Source organism: Dendrobates tinctorius, unplaced genomic scaffold (genome assembly GCF_039654945.1).
Source record: "Dendrobates tinctorius isolate UK_male_01 unplaced genomic scaffold, ASM3965494v1 ptg000034l, whole genome shotgun sequence".
NCBI lineage: Eukaryota > Metazoa > Chordata > Amphibia > Anura > Dendrobatidae > Dendrobates > Dendrobates tinctorius.
This window is the reverse complement of record NW_027361702.1, coordinates 5319346-5339690: the sequence shown is the minus strand read 5'-3', so window position 1 is coordinate 5339690 and position 20345 is coordinate 5319346. Positions and strand designations below refer to the sequence as shown.

Sequence of the window (20345 nt, the reverse complement as noted above, 5' to 3'; positions counted from 1 at the left end):
TCTGACTGCTGGATCCAGGTTTCAGTAAGAGCCAGGAGGTTAAGAGAATTAGAAAGGAAGAAGTCATGAATGAAGGAGTTTGTTACACACTGAGCGAGAATTCCAAAGTGCACAATTAAGAGAGACAGATAGCATGCAGGGAATATTAATAAGATTAGAGGGGTTTCTGAGTGTAGCAGTGGGGGGGTTTGACTTTCTATAACATGGGGGACCAGGGTTGGGAGCAATGTCTCCTGCAACTAGGAGGAGGATAGAAAGAGTGAGCAGATGGTTAAGTGATTTGTGAGAGCGTCTCTGGTGTTGAATGGTGGGACTGGCTGGATCTGTGCAATTTAACAATGTGAAAAGAGCATGAGTGCTATACATAGGAGAGGAAAGAAGCGAGGGGCCAATATGGATGGAGTGTGGAGAGTTAATGCCAGGGCGGTGGATGTGTGTGAATGCAGCGGCCAGGAAAAAAATTACACAAATGCATATGGTATATATTTGTTGTACTCCAAATGTACAGAGAGTAGATGTATATAAATGTCTTACCTGTCTCCTGCCCTGTCTAACTGCCATGTCATAACTGCCAGAAGTACTTTGATACATGTACTTAGATTACATGTGCATAAATGCCACCCCTGCATAAATGCTCCCCCTAGCTAGGTCTGAATATATAGGTTAAGGCTAAGTTTTTTTCCCTATGCCCATGGACGGGATAGTACGTCTACCGCGATCAGCGGCGCCCACGTGGTGAGCGCCGCTGATCGCGGCCGGGTGTCAGCTGATTAGCCGACACGATAACCCCTTGCACACCGCGATCAAACATGATCGCGGTGTACCGGGGGTTAAAGGGAAGCATCGGCAGGGAGGGGGCTCCCTCCGTGCTTCCCTGAGCCCCCCACGGCAGCGCAATGTGCAGCGCTGCTGCAGGGGGCTCCTTTCCTGCTGGCCCCCGAATCCAAGATGGCGACGGGGGCCTTCGGGGGCCTGCAGGAAGCTGGCTTCCTCAGTGCCTGCAAAGCGCAGGCATGAGGAAGCCTTCTGCAGTGCCTGTGACAGATCGCTGATCTGTCACAGTGATCTGTGATGTGACAGATCAGCAATCTGTCACAGGACAGTGATGTCCCACCTGGGACTATTTAATAAAGTAAAAAAAAAAAAAAAAAAAAGCGTTAAATTAAAAAAAAAATCGCCAAATAAATTAGAAAAAAAAAAAATTCCCCCAATAAATCCATTTTTTAGAAATAAAAAAAAAACAATAAAAGTACACATATTAGGTATCGCCGCGTCCGTAACGACCTGCCCTATAAAACTATCCCATTAGTTAACCCCTTTAGCGAACCCCTTAAAAAATAAAAATAAAAAACAAAGCAAAAAATAATGATTTATTATCATACCGCCAAACAAAAAGTGTAATAACGCGCGATCAAAAAGACGCATATAAATATCCATGGTACCACTGAAAATGTCATCTTGTCCCGCAAAAAACGAGCTGCCACACAGCATCATCAGCGAAAAAATAAAAAAGTTATAGCTCGCAGAATAAAGCGATGCAGAAATAATTATTTTTTATATAAAATAGTTTTCATTGCATAAAACCGACAAAACATAAAAAAACGACCTAAATGAGGTATCGCTGTAACCGTACTGACCCGAAGAATAAAACCGCAATTTTATCGCACGCGTAACGGTGTAAACGCACCCCCCCAAAAGAAATTAATGAAACGCTGGTTTTTGTTCATTCTGCGTCCCAAAAATCGGAATAAAAAGCGATCAAAAAGAGTCACGTGCCCGAAAATGGTACCAATAAAAACGTCAACTCGTCCCGCAAAAAATAAGACCTCACATGACTCAGTGGGTCAAAATACGGAAAAATTATAGCTCTCAATATGTGGTGATGCAAAAACTATTTTTACAATAAAAAGAGTCTTTTAGCGTGTGAAAGCCGCCAAACATAAAAACTGCCATAAATAGTAAATCAAACCCCCCGTTATCACCCCCTTAGTTAGGGAAAAATAATAAAATTAAAAAAATGTATTTATTTCCATTTTTCCATTAGGGTTAGGGCTAGGGTTAGGGCTGAGATTAGGGTTAGGGGGTGTGTTGGGGTTCGGGTTGGAGTTAGAATTGGGGGTTTCCACTGTTTGGGCACATCAGGGGCTCTCAAAATGCAACATGGCGTCTGATCTCAATTCCAGCCAATTCTGAGTTGAAAAAGTCAAATGGTGCTCCTTCCCTTCCAAGCTCTGCCATGCGCCCAAACAGTGTTTTACCCCCACATGTAGGGTATCAGCCTACTCAGGTCAAATTGCAAAACAATTTTTGTGGTCCAATTTCTCCTGTTACCCTTAGGAAAATAAAAAATTGGGGGCAAAAATATCATTTTTGTGGAAAAAAATGATTTTTTTATTTTCACGTCCGAGCGTTATAAACTTCTGTGAAGCACTTGGGGGTTCAAAGTGCTCACCATACATCTAGATAAGTTCCGTGGGGGCCTAGTTTCCAAAATGGGGTCACTTGTGGGGAGTTTCAATAGTTTAGGTACATCAGGGGCTCTCCAAACGCACATGACACCCGCAGACCATTCCATCAAAGTCTGCATTCCAAAATGTCACTGCTTCCCTTCCGAGCCCCGACGTGTGTCCATACAGTAGTTTTCTCCCACATATGGGGTATCAGCATACTCAGGACAAATTGGACAACAACTTTTGGCGTTCAATTTCTCCTGGTACCCTTGGGAAAATAAAAAAATGGTGACTAAAAGATCATGTTTGTGGAAAAAATACAAATTTTTTATTTTCACGCCCGGGCGTTATAAACTTCTGTGAAGCACTGGGGGGTTCAAAGTGCTCACCACACATCTAGATAAGTTCCTTAGGGGGTCTAGTTTCCAAAATGGTGTCATTTGTGGGGGTTTCCACTGTTTTGGTACATCAGGGGTTTTCCAATCGCGACATGATGTCCGATCTCAATTCCAGCCAAAAACGTCAAATGGCGCTGCTTCCCTTCCGAGCTCTGCCATGCGCCCAAATAGTGGTTTACCCCAACATGTGGGGTATCAGCGTAATCAGGACAAATTGCACAATAACTTTTAGGGTCCTGTTACCCTTGGGAAAATAAAAATTGGGGTGAAAAGATCATTTTTGTGGAAAAAATATGATTTTTTAATTGTACCGCTGTACGTTATAAACTTCTATAAAGCCCTTGTGGGTTCAAAGTTCTCACCACATATCTAGATAAGTTCCTTGGGGGGGTCTAGTTTCCAAAATGGGGTCACTTGTAGGGGCACTGTTTAGGTACATCAGGGACTCTCCAAACTTGACTTGGCGAATTCCAGCCAATTTTGCATTGAAAAAGTCAAACGGCGCTCCTTCCATTCTGAGCTCTGCCATGCGCCGAAACAGTCGTTCCCCCCCACATATCAGTTATCAGCGTACTCAGGACAAATTGCACAATAACTTTTGCAGTCCAATTTCTCCTGTTACCCTTGGTAAAATAAAAAAAATTGAACCTGAAGTATTTTTTTTGTGAAAAAAAGTTAGATGTTCATTTTTTTTTTTTAAATATTCAAAAAAATTCCTGTGACGCACCTAAAGGGTTAATAAACTTCTTGAATGTGGTTTTGAGCACCTTAAGGGGTGCAGTTTTTCCTCAAGGTGGCTTCAAATGTGATGTGGTCCTAAAATAAAATGGTGTTGTAAAAATGAGAAATCGCTGGTCAACTTTTAACCCTTATAACTTCCTAACAAAAAAAAATTTTGGTTCCAAAATTGTGCTGATGTAAAGTAAACATGTGGGAAATGTTAGTTATCAAGTTTTTTGTGTGCCGTATCTCTGTGATTTAAGGGCATAAAAATTCTAAGTTGGAAAATTGCGAAATTTTCAAAATTTTCGCCAAATTTCCATTTTTCTCACAAATAAACGCAAGTTATTTGAATGAAATTTTACCACTAACATGAAGTACAATATGTCACGAGAAAACAATGTCAGAATCACCAGGATCCATGGAAGCGTTCCAGAGTTATGACCTCATAAAGGTACAGTGGTCAGAATTGTAAAAATTGTCCCGGTCATGAACGTGCAAACCACCCTTGGGGGTGAAGGGGTTAATAATGTAGAGAAACAGACGTCTGGGAAGCAGCAGCTACTGAGGATGAAAGGACACCATTCATGTAGGAAATCACCAGACCCACGGGTTTGACACCTTAGGTTATACAGGGACCAGTAGATCCAATAATTGGTGTGGGTGTCCAGAAATTTGCACTGTAATATATTCAGGAAACTATCCTGTATTGTTTGTGACAGGCATGAATGTACACAACTGGGTGCTGCGTCCAGTCACAGACCAAGCGCTATTCCTCTGCACCCTCAGTGCTTCTCCTGAACAGTGCGTTCACTCTCCCTGTTACACACTTGCCTCCCTGGGCAGGACAGACCATTTGGATAATCACAGCACCCAGTTGTGGACATTCATGCCTGTCACAAACAATACAGGATAGTTTCCTGAATATATTACAGTGCAAATTTCTGGACACCCACACCAATTATTGGATCTACCGGTCCCAATTATTGGATCTACCGGTCCCTGTATAACCTAAGGTGTCAAACCCGTGGGTCTGGTGATTTCCTACATGAATGGTGTCCTTTCATCCTCAGTAGCTGCTGCTTCCCAGACGTCTGTTTCTCCACATTATTAATGAATATACCCAGTACTGAATAGTGCCTACTTATGACAGCGGTTCTTTAATAATAATATATGGAATTTTCCATTACAGTTCCTCTCAGTTAAAACCAACTGTGAAAAAATTCTGTTTCTGATGAAGGTCAATTGTATGACTGAAAACGTTTAAAGAAGTAAAAGTAGTATATTAACTGGATGCCTTTTACAATAAAGGAACTGTCAAATCAATTTTTCTTTTGAGTGCCAAGTTTTTGCACTACATTGTTAGTTGGCTGGATACCCGACTTGTGCACCTCCCTCCTCATTGAGTGTCGTGTTTTTTCTATTTTTAAATATTGTAGTTAAGTAATAGATTCACACTTGGACAATGTGACTGGATGGTAAATGTAATGTCACCACCTTTCCCCTTTTTTCCTCCCTCCCCATTCCCTATAATATTGTGTTATTCATTAAGAAATCAATGTCAATACGATGTAATGCTTGGCACAAATTAATAAAAAATTATGGTTAAAAAAAAATAATTTTTTCCAAAAAATTGATCTTTTCACCCCCAATTTTTATTTTTCCAAGGGAAACAGGTCCCCAAAAGTTATTGTGCAATTTGTCCTGAGTACGCTGATACCCCATATGTGGGGGTAAACCATTGTTTGGGCGCTGGCAGAGCTCGGAAGGGAATGAGGGCCGTTTGACTTTTTCAACGCAGAATTGGCTTGACGTCATATCGCATTTGGAGAGCCTCTGATGTGGCCAAACAGTGGAAATCCCCCCCCCCCCACAAATGACACCATTTTGGAAATTAGACCCCCCCAAGGAACTTATCTAGATATGTGGTGAGAACTTTGAACCCCCAAGGGCTTCAGTTTATAACGTACAGCCGTATAATTAAAAAAATCATATTTTTTCCACAAAAATGATCTTTTCACACCCAATTTTTATTTTCCCAAGGGTAACGGGACACCAAAAATTATTGTGAAATTTGTCCCAAGTACGCTGACACCCCATACGTGGGGGTAAACGACTATTTCGGCGCATGGCAGAGCTCGGAAGGGAAGCAGCACCATTTGACTTTTTGGCTGGAATTGAGATAGGACGCCATACCGTGCTTGGAAAGCCCCTGTTGTGCCTAAACAGTGGAAACACCCCACAAATTACACCATTTTGGAAACTAGACCCCCCCCCAGGAACTTATCTAGATGTGTGGTGAGCACTTTGAACCCCCCAGTGCTTCACAGAAGTTTATAACGCACGGGCGTGAAAATAAAAAAATTAAAAAAAAAACACATTTTTTCCACAAACATGATCTTTTAGTCTCCAAATTTTTATTTTCCTAAGGGCAACACGAGAAATTGGAACCCAAAAGTTGTCCAATTTGTCCTGAGTACACGGATATCCCACATGTGGGAGAAAACTACTGTATGGGCACACGTTGGGGCTCGGAAGGGAAGTAGTGACGTTTTGGAATGCAGACTTTGATGGAATGGTCTGCGGGTGTCATGTTGCCTTTGGAGAGCCCCTGATGTGCCTAAACTGTGGAAACCACCCACAAGTGACCCCATTTTGGAAACTAGACCCCCCAAGGAACTTATCTAGATGTGTGGTGAGCACTTTGAACCCCCAAGTGCTTCACAGAAGTTTATAACGTAGAGCCATAAAAAAAAAAATCAGATTTTTTTCACAAAAATGATATTTTTGCCCCCAATTTTTTATTTTCCCAAGGGTAACAGGAGAAATTGGACCCCAAAAGTTGTTGTGCAATTTGTCCTGAGTAGGCCGATACCCCATATGTGGGGGTTAACCACTATTTGGGCTCATGGCGGGAAAGAGCACCGTTTGACTTTTTTAACGCAGAATTGGCTGGAATTGAGATCAGATGCCATGTTGCGTTTGGAGAGCCCCTGATGTGCCTAAATAGTGTAAAAAAAAAACAATTTTAACTCCAACCCTAACCCCAACACACCCCTAACACGTTGCGGATACTGCTGCAGATCCGCAGCGTTTTTGGCCCTGCGGATCCGCAGCAGATTTTGCTGCGTTGTACGCTATCATATTCTATGTAAAATAAAAACCGCTGTGCGGAAAAAACCTCGCGGATTCGCAGCGTTTTTTTTTTCTCTGCAGCATGTCAATTCTTTTTGCGTATCTGCGGCATTTCTGCACCCATTGACTTGCATTGAGTCAGTTAAATCCACAGCAAAACCGCAGATGGAAGAAAGATCTGCGTTTTTGCTGCGGATTGGGATGTCAAAAACGCTGCAGAGGGCAGTGATGTAGGAGGAAGAGGAAGTGTGTGGGTGGAGTGTAGTGTCCGGGAAGAAGGAGTCGCCATATTGTCAGCAGCATGGAAGGCTATCGTTGCATGGGGATCAATGTCAGCCGTCTGATTTTATTTGGTATGTATGTGTCTGTCTGCGTCAGTCCCCATGCGGCGATAGTGCGTCAATTGTGCTTAGTCGCCGTATGGGACTGCTGCGACCGAGCACAATTGTGAGTCAAAAAAACACATAAAACATACATACATGTAACATACATGACATAAAACATAGAATACATACCACAGCTTGGTCCCTGAAGCCCTCTGTCCTCTAGAAAAGAAGTAAAAAAATTAAACCAAATTTATACTCTGTCCGCAGAAATCCCAAATCGATTGTTCCACGGCGATCTATTCTGTCCTCTGGCGATACAGTCGCCGTTTCCCGAAGTTCTGCAGCTCCGTGCTCTCTTTACGGCAATAGAGCTGCGTGGAAGTTTTCCCACGCAGCAGTGCCGTAAAGCGAGTACCGGAGTCACTTAACTCCGGTAAACTCTCACGCATGCGCAGTAACACACTGCAGGAGCTTAGCCGTGTAGAGCAGTCACATCTCCTGATGTGACTGTTCTCCATGGCAGATCGTCGTGGGACACTCGATTTTGGACTACATCGGACCAGGGAGTATATTATTGGTTTGTTATATTTTCTAGAACGAGGGCGTCACTTGGTGGATTACAAGAAAAATATAATTTTGCCAAAAACTGTCTTTATTTCATTAAAATACTTTTATTTTGTGTTTTATTTCCTTTTATTTTTTAGATTAATAATGGATCGGCGTCTTATTGACGCCTCTCCACTATTAAATCGGGCTTAATGTCACCTTACAGTCAAAGGTGACATTAACCTTTTATTACCCCATATCCCACCACTACACAGGAGTGGGAAGAGAAGGGCTAAGTGCTGGAATTTGCACATCTTACAGATGCGCCATTTCTGGGGTGGCTAAGGGCTGGTAATTTGTAGCCGGGGGGGGGCAATACCTATGGCCCCTTCCTAGGCTATGAATATCAGCCCGCAGTTGTCTTTCTGGCTATAAAATATAGTGGGACCCCATGTCATTTATTTTGGGGGGTCCCCCTATTTCTATAGCCAGAAAGGCTATGCAGACAGCTGAGGGCTGATATTCATGGTCTGGGAGGATCCATGGGTATTAACCCCTTCCCAGGGTACAAATATTAACCCCTTCGTGACCGGGCCAATTTTTAAAATCTGACCAATGTCACTTTATGTGGTCATAACTCTGGAATGCTTCAACAAATCCCAGTAATTTTGAGACTGATTTTTCGTGGCACATTATAATTTATGATAGTGGTAAATTTAGATTGATATATTTTGTGTTTATTAAAAAATATCAGGAACTTGACAAAATTTAAAAAAAATTGCAGCTTTCAAACTCTGAATGATTATCCCTTTAATCCAGATAGTCATACCACAGAAAAACATTAATAAATAACATTTCCCTCATGCCTGCTTTACATCATCACCATTTTTAAAACACTAATTTTATTACCCTTTTAGGAGGTTTAAAAATGTAGCAATAATTTTTCATTTTTTCAAGGAAATTTACAAAATTTATTTTTTTGAGGGACCTATCCAAGTTTGAAATGACTTTAGGGGTGCTATACACTCACTGGCCACTTTATTAGGTACACCATGCTAGTAACGGGTTGGACCCCCTTTTGCCTTCAGAACTGCCTCAATTCTTCGTGGCAGAGATTCAACAAGGTGCTGGAAGCATTCCTCAGAGATTTTGGACCATATTGACATGATGGCATCACACAGTTGGCGCAGATTTGTCGGCTGCACATCCCTGATGCGAATCTCCCGTTCCACCACATCCCAAAGATGCTCTATTGGATTGAGATCTGGTGACTGAGGAGGCCATTTGAGTACAGTGAACTCATTGTCATGTTCAAGAAACCAATCTGAGATGATTCGAGCTTTATGACATGGCGCATTATCCTGCTGAAAGTAGCCATCAGATGTTGGGTACATTGTGGTCATAAAGGGATGGACATGGTCAGCAACAATACTCAGGTAGGCTGTGGCGTTGCAACGATGCTCAATTGGTACCAAGGGGCCCAAAGAGTGCCAAGAAAAAATTCCCCACACCATGACACCACCACCACCAGCCTGAACCGTTGATACAAGGCAGGATGGATCCATGCTTTCATGTTGTTTACGCCAAATTCTGACCCTACCATCCGAATGTCGCAGCAGAAATCGAGACTCATCAGACCAGGCAACGTTTTTCCAATCTTCTACTGTCCAATTTCGATGAGCTTGTGCAAATTGTAGCCTCAGTTTCCTGTTCTTAGCTGAGAGGAGTGGTACCCGGTGTGGTCTTCTGCTGCTGTAGCCCATCTGCCTCAAAGTTCGACGCATTGTGCGTTCAGAGATGCTCTTCTGCCTACCTTGGTTGTAACGGGTGGCAATTTGAGTCACTGTTGCCTTTCTATCAGCTCGAACCAGTCTGCCCATTCTCCTCTGACCTCTGGCATCAACAAGGCATTTCCGGCCACAGAACTGCCGCTCACTGGATTTTTTTTCTTTTTCGGACCATTCTCTGTAAACCCTAGAGATGGTTGTGCGTGAAAATCCCAGTAGATCAGCAGTTTCTGTAATACTCAGACCAGCCCTTCTGGCACCAACAATCATGCCACGTTCAAAGGCACTCAAATCACCTTTCTTCCCCATACTGATGCTCGGTTTGAACTGCAGGAGATTGTCTTGACCATGTCTACATGCCTAAATGCACTGAGTTGCCGCCATGTGATTGGCTGATTAGAAATTAAGTCTTAACACACAGTTGGACAGGTGTACCTAATAAAGTGGCCAGTGAGTGTATATTGGAAAACCCCAAACATGATACCATTTTAAAAACTGCACCCCCTGACATATTGAAAACTGCTGTCAGGTAGTTTATTAACCCTTCAGGTGATTTTCAGGAATTAATGCAAAGTGGTATAGCTGGAATGAAAAAGTGTTTGTTTACCACCTAAATGTTGCTAACTTCTCAACTGGCCGCAGTAGCCAGGAGACTCTAAGGCTGCTATTTTGCCATGAACTGCTATGGCAAACATCAGGACCACACAATCATGATCTCGGTGTGTCAATTAGATAAAGTGCAAAACCCCACAATCTATTAACCATTTATTTGATGTAGTCACTTTTGACAGCAGTAACTAAGGGGTTAAAGATATGGACGGTGCCAACACTGATCATTTGTGATACAGCAAGTTGTCAGATATAGTGGACAGCCAACAGCTGCTGGATTGTCACCTGTATGGGGATGATATTCCCTTATATCTCAGGTCAGTAAATATACGTATTGCCTGTCATGAAGGGGTTAAGCCGCAGCTGTCTGCTTAGCCTTTCTGGCTATAAAATATAGGGGGACCCCCCACGTCATTTCTTTTTTGGGGTCCCCCTATTTCTATAGTCAGAAAGGCTACGCAGACAGCTGAGGGCTGATATTCATGGCCTGGGAAGATCCATGGTTATTAACCCCTTCCCAGGCTACACATATTGGACCCCGGCCGTCGGCTTTCCCACTCTGGCGCAGAAAATTGCGCGGGAGCCCACGCATTTTTTGTCGCTAACCCCTTTTGTTAGCTACCCAAAATAAAAACTTAAAATAAAAATATATTTAATTATTTCTGCATTTTGTGATTAGGGTTAGGATTAGGGTTATGACTGGGATTAGTGTTAGGTTTAGGATTATGGCTGGGATTAGTGTTTGGTTTGGGATTAGGGTTGGGATTAGGGGTTGGGATGTGTTAGGTTTGGGATTAGGGTTGGGATGTGTTAGGTTTGGGATTAGGTGTTTTTGTTTGTGTTATCCTTCGGCCTGTGGTTATGGTAGGTTATATTTAAATATCTAATTTTTTTTTTGGTTGTTGACTATAGTATCTAATGACATTATTGTAAACATTGTAGGTACGTTATTTTCTTCCCATATGGGACCCCGCAGATGAGGCATACAAGGACCGATCTTCCCGTGACCACTGCTGTACAAAACCTTTAAGGCAGCTATATCCCGAATGGGATTCATTCCCAAATGCAACACAGTTGCAAATTGGTAATTATGTTATTTAAAATGTTTCTATTAGTTTTTAAAAATGTGATTAAGTGTTTATTTTTGATTTTTAGAGAAAGATGTTAAACAAAGGCGGCGGTCGGTGAGGGACAGAGTCCACAAATTTGTCTCCAGCTGTGCCAAAAGTTGCTCCTCTCCCACCAGGCAAACCTCATTTTATGATGAGCTACAATTTCTGCTAACAAGCAGGACATTGCGGAGGTAATTTTTTATTAAAAAAATCAAAATCTGTAATTACAGCTATTATCACGTGGTATAGCACAATTGGCTGCGTATTGAATGCTGCATACAGCTGCAGCACTCAATTTGTAGTGTCCAGATAGAACAGCATAGTGGAGATGTGATGAAATCCCCTCTCAACTATGCGTACAAACATGGAGGTGGCAGACCTATGTCATCGGACATGTGGCACGTCTTTTGACACCACAGCATGTCACTTGTCTTGCGTTTCCCTCTGTCTCCGCAAGATTACTAGCACAGTATATTGATAGCATGTGTTGATTCTGCATGTGTTTTAACCCCTTCACGACCAATGACGCCACATAGGTGTCATGAAACCTGGTACAAATCTGACCAGTGACGCCTATGTGGCGTCATGCCTTTAAAGCCCCCCCTGCGGGTCGGGTGATCTAGGTCACTGAAAGGTCACCCGACCCGCAGATACAGGGGGCTTTGTTCTTCAGCATAGGGGGGCGTGGCTTCGCCCCCACGTGACTACGATCGCTCTGATTGGCTGTTAAAAGTGAAACAGCCAATCAGAGCAATAGTAATATTTCATCAATGAAAATTGATGAAATATTACAATCCAGCCATGTCCGACGCTGCTGTAGCATCGGACATGGCTGGTGAAAGCGATCCGACCCCCCCCACCCGTTAACGGGGGCGATCTGCCCCCCGCCACTGAATGACAGTGGCGATGTGACGCCGCTGTCATCATCTCCCCCCCTGCCTTCCCTCCGCTCCCCCCGGCTTCCGATTGCCCCCCTCCCACCTCCCGGTACTCACCGAGTGCCGTTATGGCTCCCGGTGTCCTGCGGTCCTGGACCATGGACGCCACCATATTGGAAAATGGCGGGCGCATGCGCAGTGCGCCCGCCGGCTCCAATTTCCATTCATTCATTTTGATCACTTTCACAGTGATCAAAATAGAATGAAATGTAAATATCCCCGTTTATCACCCCCATAGGCAGGATCAACTAATAAAATAAAGAAATTATTTTTATTTTTCCATTAGGGTTAGGGTTGGAAGGAGGGTTAGGGTTGGAAAGAGGGTTAGGGTTGGAAAGAGGGTCCGGGTTGGAAAGAGGGTTAGGGTTGGAAAGAGGGTTAGGGTCCAGGTTGGAAAGAGGGTCCGGGTTGGAAAGAGGGTTAGGTTTGGAAAGAGGGTTAGGGTTGGAAAGAGGGTTAGGGTTGGAAAGAGGGTTACAATTAGGGTTATGGTTGGAATTAGGGTTAGGGTTGGAATTAGGGCTAGGGTTGGAATTAGGGTTAGGGGTGTGTTGGGGTTAGGGTTGGGATTAGGGTTAGGGATGTGTTGGGGTTAGGGCTGTGGTCAGGGGTGTGTTGGGGTTAGGGTTGAAGTTAGAATTGTGGGGTTTCCACTGTTTAGGCACATCAGGGGGTCTCCAAACGCGACCTGGTGCAACCATTGATTCCAGCTAATTTTGCGTTCAAAAAGTTAAACGGTGCTCCCTCCCTTCCAAGCCCCGACGTGTGCCCAAACAGTGGTTTACCCCAACATATGGGGTATCAGCGTACTCAGGAAAAATTGCACAACAACTTTGGGGGTCTAATTTCTCCTGGTACCCTTGGGAAAATAAAAAATTGGGGGCTAAAAAATTATTTTTGTGGAATATTTTTTTTTTATTTTCACGTCTCTGCGTTATAAACTTCTGTGAAGCCCTTGGGGGTTCAAAGTGCTCACCAGGCATCTAGATAAGTTCCTTGGGAGGTCTAGTTTCCAAAATGGGGTCACTTGTGGGGGGTTTCCACTGTTTAGGTACATCAGGGGCTCTGCAAATGTTACATGGTGCCCGCAGACCATTCCATCAAAGTCAGCATTTCATAATGTCACTACTTCCCTTCCGAGCCCCGACGTGTACCCAAACAGTGGTCCCCACCCACATATGGGGTACCAGTGTACTCAGGACAAACTGGACAACTTTTGGGGTCTAATTTATCCTCGTACCCTTGTGAAAATAAAAAATTGCGCACTAAAAAATTTTTTGAGGAAAAAATATTTTTTATTTTCATGGCTCTGCGTTATAAACTTTTGTGAAGCACTTGGGGGTTCAAAGTGCTCACTATGCATCTAGATAAGTTCCTTAGGGGGTCTAGGTCCAAAATGGGGTCATTTGTGGGGGAGCGCCAATGTTTAGGCACACAGGGGCTCTCCAAACACGATATGGTGTCCGATAACGATTGGAGCTAATTTTCCATTCAAAAAGTCAAATGGTGCTCCTTCCCTTCCGGACCCTGCCGTGCGCTCAAACAGTGGTTTATGACCACATATGAGGTATCGGTGTACTCAGGAGAAATTTTTTAACAAATTTTAGGATCCATGTGAAAATGAAAAAACTGAGACTAAAAGACAATTTTTGTGAAAAAAAAGTACTTTTTTTTTTTACATATCAATTTGTGAAGTACCTGGGGGTTCAAAGTGATCACTATGCATCTAGATAAGTTCCTTGTGGGGTCTAGTTTCCAAAATGGGGTCACTTGTGGGGGAGCTCCAATGTTTAGGCACACAGGGGCTCTCCATACGCGACATGGCAACCGCTAAATAGTCCAGCATATTTTCCATTCAAAAAGTCAAATGGTGCTCCTTCCCTTCTGAGCCCTGCCGTGCGCCCAAACAGTGGTTTATGACCACATATGAGGTATCGGTGTACTCAGGAGAAATTGCCCAACAATTTTTAGGATCCATTTTATCCTGTTGCCTATGTGAAAATGAAAAAATTGATGCTAAAAGAAAATTTTTGTTGGAAAAATTAAAATGTCCATTTTTTCTTTCCACGTTGCTTTAGTTCCTGTGAAGCACCTGAAGGGTTAATAATCTTCATGAATGTAGTTTTGAGTAGCTTGAGGGGTGCAGTTTTTAGAATGGTGTCACTTTTGGGTATTTTCTGCCATATAGACCCCTTAAAGTGACTTCAAATGTGAGGTGGTCCCTAAAAAAAATGGTTTTGTATATTTTATTGTAAAAATGAGAAATCGCTGGTCAACTTTTAACCCTTATAACTTCCTAACAAAAAAATATTTTGTTTCCAAAATTGTGCTGATGTAAAGTAGACATGTGGGAAATGTTATTTAGTAACTATTTTTTGTCACATAACTCTCTGGTTTAACAGAAAAAAAATTCAAAATTTGAAAATTGCGAAATTTTCTAAATTTTCGCCAAATTTCTGACTTTTTCACAAATAAACGCATAAATTATCGACCTAAATTTACCACTAACATGAAGCCCAATATGTCAGGAAAAAACGATCTCAGAATCGCTAGGATCCGTTGAAGCGTTCCTGAGTTATTACCTCATAAAGGGACACTGGTCAGAATTGCAAAAAATGGCCTGGTCATTAAGGTCAAAATAGGCTTGGTCATGAAGGGGTTAAACATGCGTTATCACCATGTGTAAGAAAAAAAGTTGGCAGCGCTTTCGGCTGAGCAATCTTTTTGCTGCCTCCAAAGCGATGCTCCTACGCAGCACGGAAACATACCCCAATCAATATGTTTGTTTTTTTTCACACAGCACTCAAGGGAACATTTTACCTCCTGCTGAGGATGAATCCGAAGATGGAGCAGGAACTTCATCTGGAGCTGGCGGCACATGTTCTCCATCTCTGCTGGTGCCCCATCTTCATCAACTGCTGGCACATCGGCGTCCGCCGCTGCTGGAGTTTCTGGTGCCGAAGAAGCGGTTACACAAAGAGCTGCCTATCCGGTGTCAGGAGAGCCAAACAAAAAAAAAAAAAACTAAAAAAAAAGTGATACAACCATCAAAGCTGCAACTGAGACTCTGGCAGTGATAAAAAAAATTAACGACTGAGGATGAGTTCGATTTTTTTGCCTTGCAAATTGCAAACAAGGCTCGCTCACTGACACTGGATAGGCAGTCCATTTTCACGAATCTGGTGCAAATGTCACTGACAGCTCTGCAGGACCCTGCTCCAATTTCTCCATATGATGAAATTTTGATGGGGTTTTTTGGAGAAGAAACCAAGCCCAACAACAAACCCAACCTGACTACCAAACAAGTCGACCATACAGCACTGAAATGCCCTCACCAACTGCAAGTTACCCTACGGATGCATCAACACTAGCTATTACCCGCAGTACCATAACTTAGTCATTTGGTGTTCTTTATAAACATTATCATAAGGAGGATATAAAAGGGCTATAACCTGTGTTATGGGTACATGAGCGCAGGACTATGGGGTAGAGAATATGTATGATAGTCTAGGGAACAGGACTATGGGAAGTAGAAGAATCTAGAAACATTTTTGGGAACAAAACCCACTTAGTAAAAAGAAAAAAATAACGCACATAAAATTAACAATCCAAATACATACAGAATAATTTTTTTTTACTAAAAAAACATTTTCATGTTGCTTGACGGGTCCTTCATTGGTGCCGCTCAATCTTATTCTTTCATCTTTCACTGCTGTTCAGGGTGCCCAACACCATCACAGGAGTTTTGCCAGTGCACAGGACCTTCTAGACTCATAAAATAGTCAGTAAAAGTTTCTCTCACACACACACCCGAGTTGGATGGCCTTCCCAGACCCACGTTGCGCATCCGGCAGCCAAGTCTCCTCGGTTGGGGAAGACATCACCATGAGCTGCAACTTCTGCCAGATGACGGTACATGTGCACCTTACAATTTTAGAGATGGTGGATTTACAATTCTAAATTGGAGGTGTAAAGATGTGTAGCTCTCTACTGTGGCTAAAAATCTGCAAAGAAAATTAAAAGATTATTAGAAATGTCACACAAAAATGTAAGGGAACCTGTCAGCAGTTATGGCCGCTATAAGATGCGTCCACCGCCTTTCAGGTCTTATCTGAAGCATTCTATAATGGTGTCGCTAACGCCCCGGTCTGACACGAAAGCTCTAAATAAACACAAAATTACAAACAATTGCGTGGGGCGGTCACGTCAGATGGGAGTTGAAGGTCCGCGTCAGGCCACTCTGATCTTTTCGCACCACCGCCGCCCTCCTGCTTGCTTCAACGCTCTACTGCTCAGCCGTGGTTATCTGGCCTGTTGAGGGCAGAACGAATTCCTGCAGTGAGCAAGCGCCAGGAAAGGTCTGAGAGGCCCAGCGCATGCACACCTCCGGACTTTAGTCCATACTCATCAGAACATAAAAGTACGCCTGTGCAGTACAGCAATGAAGCAAGCAGGAGAGTGGTAGTGCATTAACCGGGGCGGTTAATTATAGAATGCTGCAGATAAGCCCTGAAAGACAGTGGACGCATCTTATAGCAGCAACAATGCAGACAGGTTCCAGGCGTGTTTTACATATCAGGATATTTGTGGTACCGTAAAAGACTGTACCAAAGATATCCATGTCAATGTGTCTGTGTGTGCGAGGCACACATGTGGCAACCGTGTGCCGCCCATGTGCTGCATCATTTCCACACAGATGGCTAGCTGGGAACAAGCGCTACAGAAAGTGCAGTTACAAGGTGGCAGGTGCTGAAGACAAATCCCATTCTTCCTTGATGGCAGTGAAATCCTGCAGACCAGGGGAGAATGATGCCAGCACCTGCCGCCAGGAAACAGCGCTTCCTGTAGCGCTTCACCAGTGCAATGCGTGTTACACAGAGGACATCAATGTGTGTTCTCCATGTGCACGTGTGCATGACAGTGGCAGCGTGTTTTGCCCACTGACACATGATCCGCAAAAACACGCTGACATATGCATAGACCCATTAATTTAAGTGGGTCTACATGTGTCAGTGTCTCCAGTACATGTGAAAACTTTCATCACACGTACCGGATACAATGACGTGTGAAAGATGCCTAATGACATACAAACAGAAAATTAGTTACTTACCGCAAAGTGATGAGCAGCCTTTCCTCAGCAATGATGGCCTTCCTCATTAACATATCAGCCAATATAAGATGGGGACACAAGATTTGTAGCAGATTATCAAAGGCGGTGATTGTAAGCCGGTAGAACGACAAATTTTTCCAGATATCTGCAAAGTTGACATAAAAAAAATGAAAAAAAATGATTATATATTTTCGGACACATTCTAAGTTGGAAACTATCTTGAGATATTTGGCAACTTACCTCCTCAAATCGTTGTAAAGAACATAAAAATGCCCTTTCTCTGTTCTCTCCACTAAGAGTGGGTGCACCCACAATTTACAGGCTCACATTCTCCTGTGCTGCTGCTCGGCCTAAAATAAAAATATTGTTTTAGTACACAACACAGTGAAAAAACAGACATGTCAAGAATTTTCGGAATCCTAATCCCAAACCTATTCCTAACCCCAACCCAAACCCAAATCCCAACCATAACCCTAATCCCAACCATAACCCTAGTCTATTCCTTATCCAAACCCTAATCCCAACCCTAACCCCAATCACAACCTTAATCCCAACCATAACCCTAATCCCAACCACTAGTCTATTCCTAATCCAAACCCTAATCTCAATCACAACCCTAATCCAAATCCCTACCATAACCCAAATCCCAACCCCAAGTCTATTCCCAATCCAAACCCTAATCACAACCCTAACCCCAATCAACCCTAATCCAAATCCCAACCATAACCTTAATCCCAACTATAACCCTAATCTCAAACCCCAATCGCATTCCTAACCCTAATCCCCACCCTAAACCGAATCTCAACCCTAACTTAATCCAACCCTAATCTACTTTATCTTACCTGCTCTCTGTGACGCATCAGGATTTGCAGCAAACACCCCAGCATGAGTATTCTGAATGGCCTGCGGACCGATAAACGCTGCGCGCTATACTCTTCAGCCCGCTGGGCACTCTGCTGCTCATTTCTGGCACTCACCATTGTTGATTTGGTAAAAGCAAAATAGAGAATGGAAGAAGGGGTTGGACAAGATAATAACATCAATTTTTTTTTTTCTTTAGTCTAGTTTGGCAAACTATCTGTTGCTGTGAAAAAATGCAGACAATTCCACAGCCAAAACCACATCAAAAAAGCATCAAAAACGCACCTGCGTTTTCTGCCAAGAGCTGCGGATTTTGTGCAGAAAAATCCGGGGGAGAATCCGCAACGTGTGCACATAACCTAACCCTAGCTCTAATGGGAAAATGGAAATAAATGCTTTTTTTAATTTAATTTTTCCCTAACTTTGGGCGTGATAAAGGGGGGCTTGATTTACAATTTATAGCAGGCAGCTGTAACTCTAAAAGACGTTTTTTATTGTAAAAAGTTTTTAATTTATGGGGGCTCTACATAGCGCTCCATTTAATATAGTGGACCCCACATAGCCATCCATTTAATATAATGAGCCTGACAGATTTCCTCATATAATGGGACAGGGGTCACATATAGCCCTCCATTTTTATTATAATGTGCTCTACAAAGCATTCCATTTAATATAATGAAACCCCCAGTTTTACATAATATAAAAGGCTCTACATAACCCTCCATTTAATATAATGGGACCTGCATAGCACTCTTATAATGTGAATCAGAAAGCCTTCTATTTAATATACAGTGGGGAAAAAAAGTATTTAGTCAGTCAGCAATAGTGCAAGTTCCACCACTTAAAAAGATGAGAGGCGTCTGTAATTTACATCATAGGTAGACCTCAACTATGGGAGACAAACTGAGAAAAAAAAATCCAGAAAATCACATTGTCTGTTTTTTTTTCATTTTATTTGCATATTATGGTGGAAAATAAGTATTTGGTCAGAAACAAGCAATCAAGATTTCTGGCTCTCACAGACTTGTAACTTCTTCTTTAAGAGTCTCCTCTTTCCTCCACTCATTACCTGTAGTAATGGCACCTGTTTAAACTTGTTATCAGTATAAAAAGACACCTGTGCACACCCTCAAACAGTCTGACTCCAAACTCCACTATGGTGAAGACCAAAGAGCTGTCAAAGGACACCAGAAACAAAATTGTAGCCCTGCACCAGGCTGGGAAGACTGAATCTGCAATAGCCAACCAGCTTGGAGTGAAGAAATCAACTGTGGGAGCAATAATTAGAAAATGGAAGACATACAAGACCACTGATAATCTCCCTCGATCTGGTGCTCCACGCAAAATCCCACCCCGTGGGGTCAGAATGATCACAAGAACGGTGAGCAAAAATCCCAGAACCACGCGGGGGGACCTAGTGAATGAACTGCAGAGAGCTGGGACCAATGTAACAAGGCCTACCATAAGTAACACACTACGCCACCATGGACTCAGATCCTGCAGTGCCAGACGTGTCCCACTGCTTAAGCCTGTACATGTCCGGGCCCGTCTGAAGTTTGCTAGAGAGCATTTGGATGATCCAGAGGAGTTTTGGGAGAATGTCCTATGGTCTGATGAAACCAAACTGGAACTGTTTGGTAGAAACACAACTTGTCGTGTTTGGAGGAAAAAGAATACTGAGTTGCATCCATCACACACCATACCTACTGTAAAGCATGGTGGTGGAAACATCATGCTTTGGGGCTGTTTCTCTGCAAAGGGGCCAGGACGACTGATCCGGGTACATGAAAGAATGAATGGGGCCATGTATCGTGAGATTTTGAGTGCAAAAATCCTTCCATCAGCAAGGGCATTGAAGATGAAACGTGGCTGGGTCTTTCAACATGACAATGATTCAAAGCACACCGCCAGGGCAACGAAGGAGTGGCTTCGTAAGAAGCATTTCAAGGTCCTGGAGTGGCCTAGCCAGTCTCCAGATCTCAACCCTATAGAAAACCTTTGGAGGGAGTTGAAAGTCCGTGTTGCCAAGCGAAAAGCCAAAAACATCACTGCTCTAGAGGAGATCTGCATGGAGGAATGGGCCAACATACCAACAACAGTGTGTGGCAACCTTGTGAAAACTTACAGAAAACGTTTGACCTCTGTCATTGCCAACAAAGGATATATCACAAAGTATTGAGATGAAATTTTGTTTCTGACCAAATACTTATTTTCCACCATAATATGCAAATAAAATGAAAAAAAAACAGACAATGTGATTTTCTGGATTTTTTTTTCTCAGTTTGTCTCCCATAGTTGAGGTCTACCTATGATATAAATTACAGACGCCTCTCATCTTTTTAAGTGGTGGAAC

At 42.9% G+C, this 20345-nt stretch overlaps 1 long non-coding RNA gene across 1 annotated transcript; it reads right to left on the bottom strand.

Moving 5' to 3' along the window:
• Window positions 1-6898: 6898 nt before the first annotated feature.
• LOC141087502 (uncharacterized) lies at window positions 6899-18884 on the bottom strand. Its single transcript, XR_012231680.1, has 5 exons — window positions 17974-18884; window positions 17372-17481; window positions 17132-17276; window positions 14842-16025; window positions 6899-7248 (listed from the first exon to the last, which is right to left on the bottom strand). It is a non-coding gene; the product is annotated as an uncharacterized lncRNA (long non-coding RNA).
• Window positions 18885-20345: the final 1461 nt, after the last annotated feature.